Below are 16,525 nucleotides of genomic sequence, written 5' to 3'. Positions count from 1 at the left end.
CTGATCCTTGTTATAAAGTGGCAAAGAACTTGGCTGAATTGCATTCATGTTCTAGTGTTTTGTATAAGGTTGAACTTGTAAGTAATGAAATAGGATATTTACTGATGAAATTTCTAGCAAAGTGTTGAAGGTGAGGCTTGGCTCCTCCTGATGGCTTATAGAGGAATGTGAGAAGGGAGAAGGGACCCAAAGATGGAATTGTTCAGCAAAAATGAAGCAGAACTCAAAGACTAGGCAAATTCTCAGCCCACCCAAATTGGAAAAAATGAGAACCCTAAGAGTGTGGCTAAGCAACCCTTTGATATGGAGATTAGCAGGGATGTAACCTACAGACCATAATCAACAAAGGCTAGGTAGGCATAGAGATGGGGTGTCACCAGCAGAAACACAGCCAGCTGGGACTAAAGGAGACAGAGAAAGGGAGGTCAAAGTGAAGGAAGAATGTTGGACTTCTTAGACCCTTCAGGACTGAAGCATAATGCTGTTCATCTGCAAACATGCAGTGTTCTTCCCGCAGGTTCATGGTGCACACACCAGGCAATGGCTGTCTATACCTGGGTTTCAAAGGACAGGGAGGCCATGAGGAGCCATGACTTGGGGATCCAGCCCTGGAGAGCCTGAGAGCACCAGGAGAGAGCTACCTTGGGGACAGGGTCCAGGCAGAGAGCTGCTGTGGGCCATCTCAAGGAGCCAGAGGGTACTGTTGCCAGCCCAGTGGGCCTAAAAGAGCATCAAGCCAAAGGGGATTATTCTAGAGCCTTAAGGTTTAATGTTTGCCCTCTTGGGTTGAGATTTACGTGGGACCCATTTACCCCTTCCTTCTTTCCCATTTCTCCCTTTTGGAAGAGGACTGTCTATCCTATGCCTGTCCCACTACTATGACTTGTTTGCTTTTGCAGGTTCGCAGCTGGAGAGGAATTGGCTTCAGGATGAACCAGACCTTGGGTCTTGCTCATAGGTGATCTAGATGAGGTGCAGATGAGCCTTTGGCCTTAGACTTTAGAGCTGATGCCAGAACCAGTTAAAACCTTTGGGGCTGTTGGGTGGAAAGAATGTATTTTGCATATAAGAAGGACATGAATTTGGGGAGCCATGGGCAGAATGCTATAGACTGAATGTGCCCCCCCAGAATTCATATGTTGAAATCCTAACCTGGCCTTTGGGAGGTGATGAGGTCATGAGGTGAAGCCCTCATGAATGGGATTTGTACCCTAATAAAAGAGACCCAGAGAGTGGCCTCGACCTTTCTGCTTTGTGAGGACACAGTGAGAAAATGGCCATCTGTGAACCTTAGCAGACAGCAAATCTGTCGGTGCCCTGATCTTAGACTTCCCAGCTTCCAGAACTGTGAGACATAAATGTTTGTTGTTTAAGCCTCCCCCGCCCCCCGCCAGGGTAGAGTATTTTTGTTATAACAGCTCAAATGGACTAAGACAATGTACTTGAATATTATTTTTTTCTTTTTATTCTGTTTCATGTTTCCAAATATGCTGCTTGAGACTTGCAAACTTGATTTTAGGACAACCACATGTGGGTCACAAGTTGCAGTTTGAACAACTAACTCTAGATGCTTCTAGTGCATTCAGCCAGCTCCCAAGCTCCAGGACACCATGGAGATTTTAGAGGCCTGTGCTGGTAGCCTACCTCCACGTGGCTTCCTCTGAGTGTGGATGCCTACAGGGGGCTGTGTTTTCCCTTCTGTTGGAAAGGCAAAGACATTCACTCCCTGCACCCCACCCCTGCAGAGGGAAGAGCCCAAGACCCTAAGGATTGGACCCTGTGGCTGGTCCTATCTGCCGCTGTGCCTGGGACTACATAGCCCAGGAAACCAGGACTCCCCAGGGAAGGCATTGACAGTACTCACTTTTGGCCATTGCTTACAACTGCTGTGACAAAGTAGGCACTGGCAGCAAGAGGCCATGAGCTGGGCCAAGGAACTCCGGACAGAGCATCACTTTGACCTAGGTAAAAGGCCAGCCACTGGACTGGGGAGTTCAAGGTCCTTCTAGCTGAGAATGTGACTTGGGCCTTCCTGATTGGGGAGGTAGGAGAAAATTACAGAGAATTCAAGTACTTAAATAAGCCAGCAAGGTTTGACCTCTACCAATGTGGCATGGGTGCCGTCCGTGATGGTCAGTTTATGTGTTACCTTGGCCAGACCATGATCCCCAGTTATTTAGTCAAACACTAATATGAGTTTTGGTATGTAGTTGTGGGGAATATGTACAACTGGTTGACTTTAAGTAAAGAAGACTACTAACTCTTGATAATGTGGGTGGGTATCATCCAATCAGTGGAAGGCCTTCTGAGGAGGCTTCCCAAAGAATGCTGCCTCCAGACTATATCATCAACCCTTGACGGAGTCTCTAGCCTTCTGGCCTGCCCTCTAGATTTGGGACTTGCCAGTACCCACAATTTTGTGAACCAGTTCCTTAAAATCCATCCATCCATCCATCCATCCATCCATCCATCCATTCATCCATGCAACCACTCACCACCCACCCACCCACCTATCCATCTATCTATGGCCCACCATAGATATGGCCCACCACCCACCCACCCACCCACCATCCATCTATCACAGGCTCCATGCTCTGTGCAGACCCTGACATGGAACTTGATGTCACAACTGTGAGATCATGACCTGAGCTGAAATCAAGAGTTGGACAGACTGAGCCACCAACGTGCCCCTCAAGCACTTATTATAAGCCACACATGAGGCTAAGCATGACATGACCCCCATTTTAGGGACTGGAAGTTTGGGGCACCAGGTGGTGCTGGTGAGGGGTGGGTGGGGGGTCAGACAGTGAAGGGCATAAAGGGAAAGGGACCAGTTGGGGAAAGAGACTGGGAAAGAGACCCTCAGGGTTTCCCCATGTTCTCAAGATTTGCCCTTGGGAGCCACTCATCTCTTGGCTCTGCTTCTCTGAAGAACCTAGATAAGCTGAGTGATTACTCTGTGCTCACTCCCAGGACACTGATCAACTATAGCCTCACAGCTTTATGGAGGTTTTGGCAATGATGTTTCTGACCAGAATTAATGGTTAACATTTACCTGCACTGTTCTGACAGTGTAGCTCTCTTCCTGGTGGCCTGGAGGCAGCTGGAGAAGATGGCAGATGAGGCTTGGGGGCAGGGTGAGGGGCTCTCCTCTCAGCAGTAGGGGCTCCTCCACCTGATATCTCCCTGGCAGAAAGGGGACCCGAAATGGCAATAAGGGACATCAGAAAGTTCAGGACTAGGTGACATCAAACAAGTCACCTCTTATTTCCAAACTTCAGCCTCTTTGTGTGCAAAGCAGGGAAATACCCGCCATCCTGTCTACCTGCGGGGTTGGTGGTAGTGATCAGAATCAGAAACGAGATGACAGAGGGAAAGTGCCCTCCTGCAGGGGGCTCAGGGCTGCACTGACCCCTCTGGCCATGGACACTTCCGCCTTTGTGGGCATCTTCCTCAGTAGCAGAATAAATAACAATTATGGTTTACAACTGTGTTGGTATAAAGATGATTATGTTGGGGTGCCTGGCTGGCCCAGTGGGTTGAGCATCCAACTCTTGATTTTGGGTCAGGTCACAATCTCATGGTTCATGAGTTCGAGCTGGTGTTCAGCTTTGCGCTGACAGCACAGAGCCTGCTTAGGATTCCTTCTCTCCCTCTCTCTCTGCCCCTCCCTCTCTCTATCAAAATAAATGAATAAGCAGGGGTGCCTGGGTGGCTCACTCGGTTGAGCGTCTGACTTTGGCTCAGGTCATGATCTCACGGTTCATGTGTTCAAGCCTTGCATTGGGCTTTGTGCTCTCAGTGCAGAGCCTGCTTTGGATCCTCTGTCTGTCTCTCTCTCTCTCTGCCCCTCCCTCACACGTGTTCTCTCTCTCTCAAAAATAAATAAACATAAATAAATAAATAATAAATAAACATAAATAAATAAATATTTAAAAAGATGAGTATGTTCGTTCATATTAATGTATATTAATTCACATTAATAGTACATATTAAAATATTTTCTTCCTCCTAAAAGTTCATTGTTTCCCTTCTGATTTGAAAAGAAATTAAAATATTTTCATGAGCCCCAGAAAGCATCATGGCCCTAGTACCTATTGCTCCTAATGGAGACGTAGGCCCTGAGACCCCTGCCAGTCCTAGGAGAGGCTTGGAGAATGTCCAGGCCATGGAGGAGTAGCCTTCTCCCCAGGAAGAGCTGAGTCAGCACAAAGAATAGGGTGGACAGCTGCTTTTCATCTTTGTCATTAAAAAAGTCTATTGAGTCCTGTGGAAGAAGACAGTCTTACAATTTAGATCATCAATTACATGGGAAAAAGCAAGGTCCCTGAGAAAAATGAGCAGTGCTTTTTAAAAAATTATTTAAAGTCATTGTAATTGTCACTGACTCTATCAAGCACTTATTGTTTTAAAGTTTATTTATTTACTTTGAGAGAGAGAGAGAGCACAAGTGGGGACAGGGAGAGAGAGATGGAGAGAGAATCCAAGCAGGTTCTGCACCACAGTGCAGAGACTTGATGCAGGACTTGAACTCACCAACCGTGAGATCATGACCTGAGCTGAAGTTGGATGCTTAAATGACTGACCCATCCAGGAGCCCCAAGCACTTATTTTTTTTAAGTTTATATATTTATTTTGAAAGAGAGAGGGAGAGAGTGCATGCACGAGCAGGGGAGGGGCACAGAGAGAGGGAGGGAGAAAGAATCCCAAGCAGGCTCCATGCTCTGTGCAGACCCTGACATGGAACTTGATGTCACAACTGTGAGATCATGACCTGAGCTGAAATCAAGAGTTGGACAGACTGAGCCACCAACGTGCCCCTCAAGCACTTATTATAAGCCACACATGAGGCTAAGCATGACATGACCCCCATTTTAGGGACTGGAAGTTAGGAGCACCAGGTGGTGCTGGTGAGGGGTGGGTGGGGGGTCAGACAGTGAAGGGCATAAAGGGAAAGGGACCAGTTGGGGAAAGAGACTGGGAAAGAGACCCTCAGGGTTTCCCCATGTTCTCAAGACTTGCCCTTGGGAGCCACTTTTTCTGATGGTTTAATAAACTTGGAACAACAGCACAGAACCCAATGCAAAAGTTAACATTTTCATTAACGCTTTCAGGAAAAGAGCCAGCACTTGCCTCTGATTTTCCTCTCTCAGTGGCTCCCCAGACCAACAACAGAGGCCATCAAATAAGAACATATTTTATATGTTTCCTGCTCTTGAACTGAATTAGGATGACCCATGTGGGGAAGTCTTCCCAAAGGGAGTGAGCCAGGGCCGGTGGGCCCAGTGGTGCAGTGGGACTCGAAGCAAGACAGGACTGCTGTTATCAGCTGCATGTTATGTACAAGGACACAGCAGTTCCAAGGGGCGAAATTGAGATAAGGAGCCGGGCAGTGTGACTCCAGACAGTCCTGACTTGCTCACTTAACTGGATGTCCGTAAGCAGGTTACTTCATTCCCTCGGAGCTCCCTTTTCCCTGCATGGCACTGGCTGCACACCTACTGTGTACCGAGGCCTCCACATACTGTCTCATTGAAGCTGAGCAGCCTTCAGGTGTGCTGGAAGGCAGAGAGGCACAGATACCCAAGTGCTCAGGACTGGCAGGCTTCCTGCCAGTCCTACAGTCTAGCCCATCTGCTGCTTTGGACCCTCAACTGGCCCTCCCATCATTCTGCCCCTGCTTTTAAAAACTGTACTTAGGGGTGCCTGGGTGGCTCAGTCGGTTAAGCGGCCGACTTAGGCTCAGGTCATGATCTCGCGGTCCGTGAGTTCGAGCCCCGCGTCGGGCTCTGTGCTGACAGCTCAGAGCCTGGAGCCTGTTTTGGATTCTGTGTCTCCCTCTCTCTGACCCTCCCCTGTTCATGCTCTGTCTCTCCCTGTCTCAAAAATAAATAAAATGTTAAAAACTGTACTTAATATGGGTGTGTGTGATGAAATCTGTCAATCACCATTTTAAAGTGTATGATTCAGTGGCATGAATTATATTAATGAAGCTACACTACAATCCAATTCCAGAACATTTTCATCACCCTACCCCCCAAAAAACCCAGGTCATTAACCAGTCATTCCATTCTTCCCCTCCCCCCAGCCACTGGCACCCACTGATCAGCTTTCTGTCTCTATGGATTGGCCTATTGTGGACAATACACATGAACAGAATCACATAGCATGTGGTCTTTTGTGACTGGCTTCTTCCACTTAGCACAATGTTTTCAGAGTTCATCCATGTTGTAGCGTAGATCTGCACTTCATTCTCTTTTATGGCTGAATAATAGTCCATTATGGACGGACTGCGTTTTACATTTTATTCATCCACTCACCAGTTGACGAACATTTGGGTTGTTTCCACTTTCCAGCTATTATGAATAATGATGCTATAGACATTCGTTCTCTGAACACCAATTCTCTTGGGTATGTATGTACCCAGGAGTGGAAATGCTGGGTCATGTAGTAACTGTTTAACCTTTTGAAGAATGACCAAAATGTTTTCTGCAGAGGTTGCGCCATTTTACATTCCCACCAGCAATACACAGGGGTTCCAATTTCTCCACATCCTCACCAACACTTGTTATTTTCTGGGGTTTTGTTTGTTTGTTTTTTTAAAAATCTTAGTGGTGTGAGGTGATATCTCATTTTGATTTTGATTTGTAGTTGTCCAATTGCAAGTGATGTTGAGCATCTTTTCATATGTTTGTTGCCCTTTTCATTGTTCTTAAGATAGAATAAAACACCCAAACCAGAGCCTCAAAGGCCGTGCCCCTGCCCTCTTACAGCTTCCCCATGCCCCACCACATTTCCCTCCGGTCATCCATTTCCATTCTGGGCGCCAGCCCCATAGGCCTCCCTCTTCCTCATGTGCCTCAGAGCCTATACACACACAGTCTCCTCTGCCTGCAACTGCCCTCTTCCTCTGGTTCCCCATCCCTGCGGGGTGCTTCCTTATCCTCTGTCTGCCCCACCCACCAGACTAGGCTGACCCCTGTCTACATGCACGGAGTGTCACCATGCACTGCCCCTCACCACACCTCATCTGAGGGATGGTCTTCCTGCTCCTTGTGGTTTCCTGATGGTACGTTCACTGCCATGGCTCCAGCTCCTAGCTGAGCACTAGACAAACACTATGGGTCCAAAGCAGTGGACAGAAGGCTGGACTGAAGGATTGAAGGATGTGCAGATTTCCTGCCAAAGATGGGCACTGCTGCCCCAGGAGCACAGACATTTCTATCTTAGACTGTTCTTGCCCTCAGCACCCAGTCCTAGGCTGGCAGCACAGACGAGGCATCCCTAAACATCTCTCATTGACATCTCTGGAGTTGCCCATTGTCAGCTGTGGTCTGTTATGACTCATGCCCTTGAGGCACATGTCTGTTGTCAGCAAGTGACTCATGGACGTAGCTCCTCAGCCTTGGCAGCTGACTAGGCCTGATGACATAGGGGAGAGGGCCCCACAGTGGGAGGCAAGAGCCAGAGTTCCAGTCCCAGTCTGCAATGACTCGCTGCAGGACCTGGGGCCCTGGCCTTCCCAATCTGCAGCATACATCGGAACCACCTGTAGAGCTCTTTTCAGAATGCAGCTGGCTCTCCCCCACTCCCTCCACCCGGAGATTCTGATTTAGTGGCTCTGGCATAAGGCCCAGGAAATCTGCATTTTAATCAGCAGCTCCTGTGTCCCTGATGCTCAACCTGGCTTGGATACTCTGCACAAGCTGCTTGAGGGCCCTGCCCACTGCCCCAGACTTCGGTTCTAGGATTCTAGAATGTCTTTCCATCACAGTCTTTGCTGGATGAGTTCCAAGAAGCTCCTTGAAGGAAGGGCCAGCTCCCTTACTGCTCCCTGAGCACCAACTCTGGGCCAAGCCCCAGGCTGGTTGATTGTTGGCCTACAGTAGATTCTAGTCTTCTAGGGTGGACAGATTCTGCCACCTGCAACACTAAGCCACAAACACTCTGTGACAAGGGCTAGAATACTGAGGTGCAATCCAAGGGTGTTGGGCAGGCAGGGGGAAATGGAAAAACCCCTCCTGATGGGCACCTCAGGAAAGCTGGAAGTGGGAGCAGGTACTGCTGGGAAGTATACTGGGGAGGAGGTGACAGCTTATAGCCCTCTATTGCAGGAGGCAAAGGCAGGAAGTGCAGGAGAAGCACTGTGGAGGGAAAAGGAAGGTTCTAGATTATGACGTCAGAGGAGTGGTCATGTCCATATCCTGGAGGACCTAGAGTATCAGGGTGGCAGGCTGACAGGGGCTGTGGTGGGGGATAGTGGCAGGGCACCTAAGGAGCCTGATATAGATCCTGTTGTCCCTGGGGAGCCATGACAGGCCCAGGAGCATGGGCTACTGGTAAAAGTCTCTTCAATAAATGGTGCTGGGAAAACGGGACAGCTACATGCAAAAGAATGAAACTGGAGTACTTTCTAACACCATATGCAAAAATAAACTCAAAATGGATTAAAGACATAAATATGAGACCTGAAACCATAAAAACCCTCAAAGAACTCATAAGTAGTAATTTCTTGGATGCTGGCCTTAACAACATTTTTCTGGATATGTCTCCTAAGGCAAAAGAAACAAAAGCAAAAATGAACTACTGGGACTGTATCAAAATAAAAAGCTTTTGCACAGTGAAGGAAACCATCAAGAAAATGAAAATGCAATTTACTGAATGGGAGAAGATATTTTCAAGTGATATATCCAGTAAGGGGTTAATATCCAAAATGTATAAAAGAACTTATACAACTCAGCACACACAAAAAAGCAAATAATCTGATTAAAAATGAGCAGAGAACCGTAACAGACATTTTTCCAAAGAAGACATGATGGCCAACAGACACATGAAAAGATGCTCAACATCACTAATCATGAGGGAAATGCAAGTCAAAACCACAAAATATCACTTCACATTAGTCAAGAATGGCTAGTATCAAAAAGACAAAAACTAACAAGTGTTGGCAAGGATGTGGAGCAAAAGGAACCGTTGTGTACTGCTGGTGGGAATGCAAACTGGTGCAGCCACTGTGGAAAACAGTATGGAGGTTCCACAAAAAATAAAAAATAGAACTACCTTATAACCCAGCAATTGTACTACTATGTATTTACACAAAGAAAATAAAAACACCAATTCAAAATGATTTATACACCCTTACGTTTATTGCAGCATTATTTACAATGGCCAAGATGTGGTGGCGACCTAAGTGTCCATCCATAGATGAATGGATAAAGAAGATATGGTATTTACATATAATGAAATATTACTTAGCCATAAAGAAAAATGAGATCTTGCCATTGGCAACAACATGGACAGAACTAGAAGGTATAATGCTAAGTGAAATAAGTCAGACAGAGAAGGATAAATATCATATGATTTCACTTACATGTGGATAAAACAAATCAACAAAAAAACAGAAAAAGACTCATAAATATAAAGAACGAACTGGTGGTTGCCAGATGGAAAGGAGTGTGGGGATGGGCAAAATAGGTGAAGGGGATGACGAGGTACAAACTTCCAGTTATAAAATAAATAAGTCAGGGAGATGAAAAGTACAGCATAGGGAATATAGTCAATGTTAGAGTAATAATAACTGCATGGTGATGGATGGAGACTAAAAGTGGCAAGCCCTCAGCAATGTACAGAATTGTGGAATCACTATGTTGTACACTTGAAACTAAAATAGCATGTACGTTAACTATGCTTCAACAATAAATTAAAATTAAAAATTAAAAATTAAAATAAAATTAAAATTAAAATACAAAATAAAAAAATTAAAATTAAAATTAAAAATTAAAAAATAAGCATCTATTAAAATACCCAGAGCTTTGGGAGCTCAAGACTGCAGCACTGGGGAGGATCTGGGGATAGAAGCCCTCCCTGCACTGAACTCTAAGTCTCTCCTGAGATGGCCCCTCATCGAGCAGTATGCACTGAAAGACATCCCCTCCCCATTTGGGACAGTCCTAATGACTTCAGGCCTGAGCTGAGGCTTCTAGCCAGCCTCCTCCCTGACCTGTTGGCTCTCTGTTTAGAGCAGGGAAGGGGCCTTTGCGAGGCTGTGTGGCCGGAGGAGGAGCTAGCACAACCCCAAGGTGGTTAGGGGTGGCAGGGCTCTGGATTCCCAGACTGTCTCTACCCCTTCCATTGCCTTGAGCAGGCCACCCATCCTCTTTAAGGCCCAGTCTGCTCCTTCATGAAATGAGGGTACAATTAGTATCTGCCTTAGGATTTGAATGACCCTAAATAAGAGGTTGTACAGAAAGCCTGGGCACTCTCTTGTTCTTCATGGCAGATGAGAAACTCCACCAGACCTGCTGACTTGGTGGCCAAAGCTGAAGTGCTGAGTTCCAACCATGCCACTGGGGCAAAGAACTCCACCAAGATGAGTCTCGCGAAAGGGCTGGAGAGAATACATAGGCAAGGCTGCCAGAGCAGTGGGAGGAGAAGCAGCTTTCAGAGAGCCATTGTCAGCTGGCACCAAAGGGACACCCAGAACACCAGAGAACACCAAAGAAAGCTTCATCATTTGGGACAGAAGACAAGGGGAAAGCCAGAAGAAGGGGATCCCCAGGGGAAGTGACAAAACTGATAGTGGACAGGGGGTGGGAGGGGGATCTGCACAAATCTCAGTTCCCTCTGATGAGTAAACTGCCCCTATCTGGCCTTGGCCTGCTCTCAGGAGCCTTGAAGCTGCTAGACACTGCTCCCTCGTCTTTATGGAAGGTCAAGTTGTGGGTTTAAACCCAAGGGTGTGGCCATTATGGGTTGGGTGAGAAGGGGGCAGCAAATGCAAAGACATGTATCCCCAGAGAGGAAGGCAGAATTAGGCCAAACCCTGGGCCTCCAACAGACACATTGCTCCCACCTAGCTCACCTCATGGATCACTGATCTCTGGGAAGAGGCCAGAATGTTAGGCCAAGGGCAGCTGTGGGAGGTGGAGAGGTGGGGAAACAGCTGCCAGAATCCAGTCAAGGCCACCTCCCCTCCCTTCACAGGTAGGCCACCACTCAGCATCATATTCTGTCCATCTTGGTCTCTGGTTTGTGACCCATGCTCAGGGCCACCAGCAGTTCCAGGCCCTTGCCTGCAGGCCCCATGAACACCACCCCCCATTCTGTGGATGCCTCCAAACTACATGTGAACCAAGTCATCTGTCGGTATCCTCCATGCTTGTCCTGGCTCCAGGAGAAATCTTGGTTCCAGCTCCGAAATCCAGGCTTGGGGCCCTTCCCCCATGGCTCACCACTAAGAACTTCTGCAGGAGTAACTTCCAATAGGCCCTATCTCCAGGACACAGGGGCACCTGCTCTTCCTCTATTCCTGCAGGGGACACCCTCTTGCTGAGCCTCACAGTCCCCCGGGCTGTGCCCTCCACCAGCTGACCTTCCACTCCTCACCCTTCCCTGCTCTGCCATCCTCTTGTCTCCTCTTCCAGGTCTGGCCTTTAACCTGCTGGGCCCAAAGCCAACAGCGGCTTCCTTGGGCTGCTGAAGAGGGGCTGTGAATGTGATGATTAATGTTATGTGTCAAATTGGCTAGGCCATGGTGGCCAGTTGTTTGGTCAAACACCAGTCTAGATGCTGCTGTGAAGGTATTTTTCAGGTGTGATTAACATTTAAATAAGTAGACTTTGAGTAAAGCAAATGACACTCCATATGTGAATGGGCCTCATCTAATTAGTTGACAGCCTTAAGAGCAAAGATCGAAGTTCCTGAAAGAAAAGATTCTGAGCCCAGACTGCAGCATAGAAATCCTACCTGAGATTCTAGCCTTCAACTCAAGAGTATGGGCCTGCCCTGCTGATTTTGGACCTGCCAGTCCCCATCATCATGTAAGTCAACTCCTTAAAATAAATCTCCCTCTGTCTCTCTGTCTCTGTCTCTTTCTCTTGCCCCTGAATCATACAGCAGATGAGTGAGTGAAGTGTGTTGGCCGTGCAGGCATGTGGCAGCCACCACCATGCATGGGAAGTGTGAACACTCTCGGGGAACCCGTGCCTGCATATAATGGTCCCAGTCTACACCTGAGCCCTCCCTACCCCACATGGACTCAAGCCTGTTTCCCACATGGCTAGTGCAGACCACATGTGCGTGTTCTACAGAGGCCACTGGCCAGTGAGGAGGGCTGGGTTCTACCTCAGCTTACCCAGCAGCTGGGTAAAGTCCTTCCTCTCCCTGGGCCAAAGTGCCCCTATTCTCAACAGCATGGTTTGTAAGTGTTTTACAGTAGCATATTGCTCTGTGCCAAAGGGAACCTTACATAGTAGATCAACTTTTAAAGCTGTCCAAGTAGGGCTTCTCTGGCTTCCGTGGAAGGTAGGGAGCAGCAGAGAGCTCCCCTCACTCACTCCTCACTCCTGCCTGAACCTTGGACCTTGACCCAGAGTTTTCATGCTCTGGCCTGCTCCAACATATGTAGACAGTACTCCCCCATGCTTTTGGGTGGAATCCATTTCCTTGGTGTCCTGCCTAGCTCGATGTGCCTCTGGGCTGATGTAGGGAATCTTGTTACTGCTCATGACTCAGAAAAGTCTAAAAGCAGCAGATAACAGCTCCTTTCAGAGCTTCCTCTGAACACCAGGGTCTTGTTATAGGACAATGATTTTTGGAGGATTGAGACAAGAGAAATCACATATAAGGCAGAAAAAAATGTGGCCTTGTCCTCTAGGGGAAGTGGCAGCTAGAAGCCTGGAGTTCTCACTCAGGGCCCACTCCATACTGAGTTGTCTGAGAAGAGTGGCCCCGTACTAAAAGGCAGCCCCACTCCACGGACAGGCCCAACTGAAGGTGAGAAGCCCAGCAGCTTTACGAGATGACTTCCTGCCCCCGGGATTGGTGTGGCCTGGAAGATTGACACTGTTCCTTTACTACGTGGCCTGTCAGCTCTCCTGGGGACTGGCACATATGAGTCTTGAGCACCCCAAAAGGTCAAGGGCAGCTGACCTGAGAGTTCAGAAGGATGGCTTTGGTCTCCTTCTCCCTCCACCTCTGGGTAAATGAAGGCACCTCCCAGAATGTGTCTGGACAACAAAAAATAAACTGGTAAACTTAGTCAAAAATGATTTTTACCTGGGCCTCACTCAAGGTGACATTGTGCTGGATATTGTTCCTGTAGCACAAGGAGTAACTTCCTTCCATGTACCCTTCTGCTATCTCTGCCTCTGCAGGAGGCCCTGAAGGCTCAGGAATAAAGAGCAATTGAAGAACTGTGAATGATGTAATCAGAATTTTAAAAGAGTATGAGAAGAGGTGGTAAAAGCCCACTCTGAAGAACAAGAAAATCTTTTGTGGTTTTCTCTTCCCTGACCACCCTGGATATACCACCAAATGCCAGTGGTTTTTGTTATGGGTAGGCCTCAAAGTGGAATCCTAGGCACCAGTGTGACTGAACCAATAGGGATCAGAGGTGTTGTTTTCAAAACCAAGCTTGTACAAAGACAGTCCAGGACCCCTGGCTCTTTGGCAGCTCTGGCTTGCCATCTGCTACCTGTGGCTTGACTCCTCTACCCTTTCTTCCCCTCTGCAGTGGCCTGTGGACACTATGCTTGTTTGTGTGGCTCTCATAGCCAAGGCCTGGTCCCACCTTCTGGATACTTCCTGCCACATGCAGGGCAGCTGATCTCAGGCAAAGAGGACACCAGTGGGGGCAGGATAGCATCTCTCTACTACTGCTACAACTTGGGCTGGAGCCATGGTGAAGCAAAGCAGGAATAAGCAGGAGCTGTGAGCACTGGATACTGCCAGCTATCGTCAATGAGCTGGTGTGACACCTGACCTATCCTTTGTCTTGCTGGGACCTGCCACTGCCACTGCTAGCTTCCTGGGAGGTGGCCTGGGATCAGGGACTCTGCACCAAAATCAAACCTCCCTGGACTGCTGGAATTTCCTCTCTAGACTCACTTTGCCCACAAAGGTCCAGGAGGGGCTCATCCTTCTGCCTTCTCCTCCTCAGCACCTCCCCCTCCAGGTCAAGAGCACTACTCTGCCCAAAGTTTTCTGGCTTACTGAGTGTTTACCCAGTGTGAATGATTGAACTCTGACCCTCACAGCTGTCCTGGAGAAGGGTGTCATCTCATTTGAAGAGGAAAAAGCTGAGGCCCAGAGAGGAGAAGGGCCACTTCAAGAACCCAAGACCATAGACAACCTTGTCTGTGACAAAGCTTGTCAACCACCCCACCTCACCAGCCCAGGCCTGGCAAAGGATTTGAAGTCAAGCATCCCCAGCAGGGACTTGTCGCAGGCCAGGTTGCCTTCCACTCCTGGGGACACTGTATGGCTATCCAGTGATTGTGATGCTTCCTTTTCAGACTTGGTGAGCCACCGTGCAGCAATCACCAGGCCAGTGTCTTCATCTGCTTGGGCTTCCACAGTGGCTTAAACAACAGACATTTATTTATCATAGTTTTGGGGACTGGAAGTCCAAGATCAAGGTGCCAGAAGATCTGGTTCATGGTGAAGGCCTACTTCCTGGCTTGTAATAGACACCTTCTTGCTGTGTGTTCATGTGGCCTTTCCTTGGTGCATGTGCATGCGGAGAGGAATCTGTGGGGCCTCTTCTTACAAGGACATTAATCCCATCATGGGGATCCCATCATCATGACCTCATCTAACCCAAATTACCTCCCAAAGGCCTTACCTCCAAATACCATCACATAGGGAAGTACGGCTTCAACGTATAAGTGTGGGGACACAAATATTCAGCCCATATTAGCCAAGGAGAGTGAAGACAAAGGTTGCTACTCATAACGTAGGCAAATTTCTTCTCCTCAGACACAAATTACCCAAGACCTCTGTCAAGCAGAAGGGGACAGGGCAGCTCAGGCAGGAGGATCCTCTGAGAGCTCCACACCTAATGTGCTTTTCTGTGCCTGTTCTGGTGCTGGGTAAATTTGTTTTTATTAATCTAATTATTGTCGATCCACAGGCTTCATATGCCCACCTCCCCTTCCAAAGCAGTTAAGTACAAAGCTGGGAGCTTATGGTCAGTGAGTGGGCCTTGCAGGGGATGGGGCGTCATGTTGTCTCAGCCTTCAGTGGAAGGCAAAGGGCCTCCCCCCAGCCAGGCACTGGTCAGCCACTTAGGAGCTCCTTGGGTTCAAGTTGGCAGGGGCTGGGCCCTTGCATGGTCCATAGACTCAGGGTCTCAGGAGTAGCACGGTGCACTGTATGAGTTTCCCAGAGCTCTGCTGCAACAAGTTCCCACAAACTGTGTGACTCAGAACAGAAATGTATTGTCTCATAGTTCTGCAGGCCAGAAGTCCAAAATCCAGGTGTTGACATGGCTGCACTCTCTCTGAAGGCTCTAGAGGCAGATCCTGTGTCTTCTGGTTTCTGGTGGTAGCCAGCATCCTTGGTGTACCTTAGCTTGTGGCTGTATCACCCCAATCACTGCCTCCTACTTCACATGGCCTTCCCTTCTGCTCTGTGTCTTCCTCCTCCTCTATCTTTTATAAGGACACTTGCCATTGGACTTGGGCTCCACCAGGATAATCCAAGATGATCTCATTTCGAGATTCTTAACTTCATTACATCCAAAGACCCTTTTTCTGAATGAGGGCACATTCACAGTATCTGGAGGTTAGGGCTTGGACATATCTTTTTTGAGCCACGTTTACCCTACTCCATCCATCCCCACCAATGGATCACAGGTCACTGACTTCCTAGAAGCCTGGCCATCAGGGCACAGAGGCCATTGACAAGACCAACTGCCACCTTCTCCTTTCAGAACTGGAGTAGCTGAGGCCTCATGGGAGGAGGCTGCCCTGCCTCAAGGTCCCCTGGCAAGTGAGGGACAGAGCAGGGACTTGGCACACAGCCCCTAGGTTCTCATTGCCCAGATAAGCCTGCTGCACTCAGGGCCTGGTGAGGGCCCAGCCCATCTCATTTACATTTGCAAGGGGAATGAGCCTTCAGGGTCCCTGGGCACAAGGCAGGACAAAACTTTAGGGTTCGTGACTCCATTCCTACATCTCAGTGTGACACTGGAAGGCCTTGCTCCCCACAGGCTCCAGGCCCCTCAACTGGAAAAGGAGAGGGCTGGAGTAAAGAATGCAGGGGGTTCTTCCGGCTCGGGTGCCCACGGCTGCCCAGGAAGCTATGGTGGTGCATTGTTTTCTGTATGGCTGCTGAGGGCACTGAGAGGGGCAGTGGTGGCATATACCAGACTCCAGCTGCTGTGGCACCGAGAGCAAACACACTGGTGGCATTCCTCTGCACTTCCAACAGGGATGCCCTTGGCTGCTGTGCAACTCATGGGTCCCTAGGAATGGTCTGCACCCCTCAAAGTAAGCTGAGCCAGAGCAGAATGCCTTTGCAGTTTGCAGCCTGGGGTAGGCACAGAACAAAGTTGCACTCCAGATACCCTGGAGGCCTGAGCCTGGCTGCCATTCAACACTCTCCCACTCCTGCAACATTTCTTTGTGGCCATCTAGTCTCTCGTGGTATGCCTCTGCCAAAAGGAGCCTCAGTATCAACTTCCCTCCCTGCTAAAGCAGCCAGTACTAGCATGATTCTGAATCCTTGAGGGGTCTTCTTCCCT

General features: G+C 48.5%; 1 long non-coding RNA gene across 9 annotated transcripts in view; it reads right to left on the bottom strand.

Annotated features, from left to right (window-relative positions):
- Window positions 1-16,525, bottom strand: part of LOC109258711 (uncharacterized) — a 275,809-nt gene that overhangs the window by 29,036 nt on the left and 230,248 nt on the right. For all 9 annotated transcript variants that reach the window (XR_008418382.1, XR_008418384.1, XR_008418386.1 and 6 more), the window contains one exon: window positions 3,056-3,186. This is a non-coding gene — a long non-coding RNA (uncharacterized LOC109258711). The remainder of the gene's footprint in view (window positions 1-3,055; window positions 3,187-16,525) is intronic.

The sequence above is a fragment of the Panthera pardus genome, unplaced genomic scaffold (assembly GCF_024362965.1).
Source record: "Panthera pardus isolate Hobbes unplaced genomic scaffold, ASM2436296v1 HiC_scaffold_27, whole genome shotgun sequence".
NCBI classification, from domain to species: Eukaryota; Metazoa; Chordata; class Mammalia; order Carnivora; family Felidae; genus Panthera; species Panthera pardus.
The sequence above is the reverse complement of the archived record's forward strand: the minus strand, read 5'-3'. Positions and strand labels throughout refer to the sequence as shown.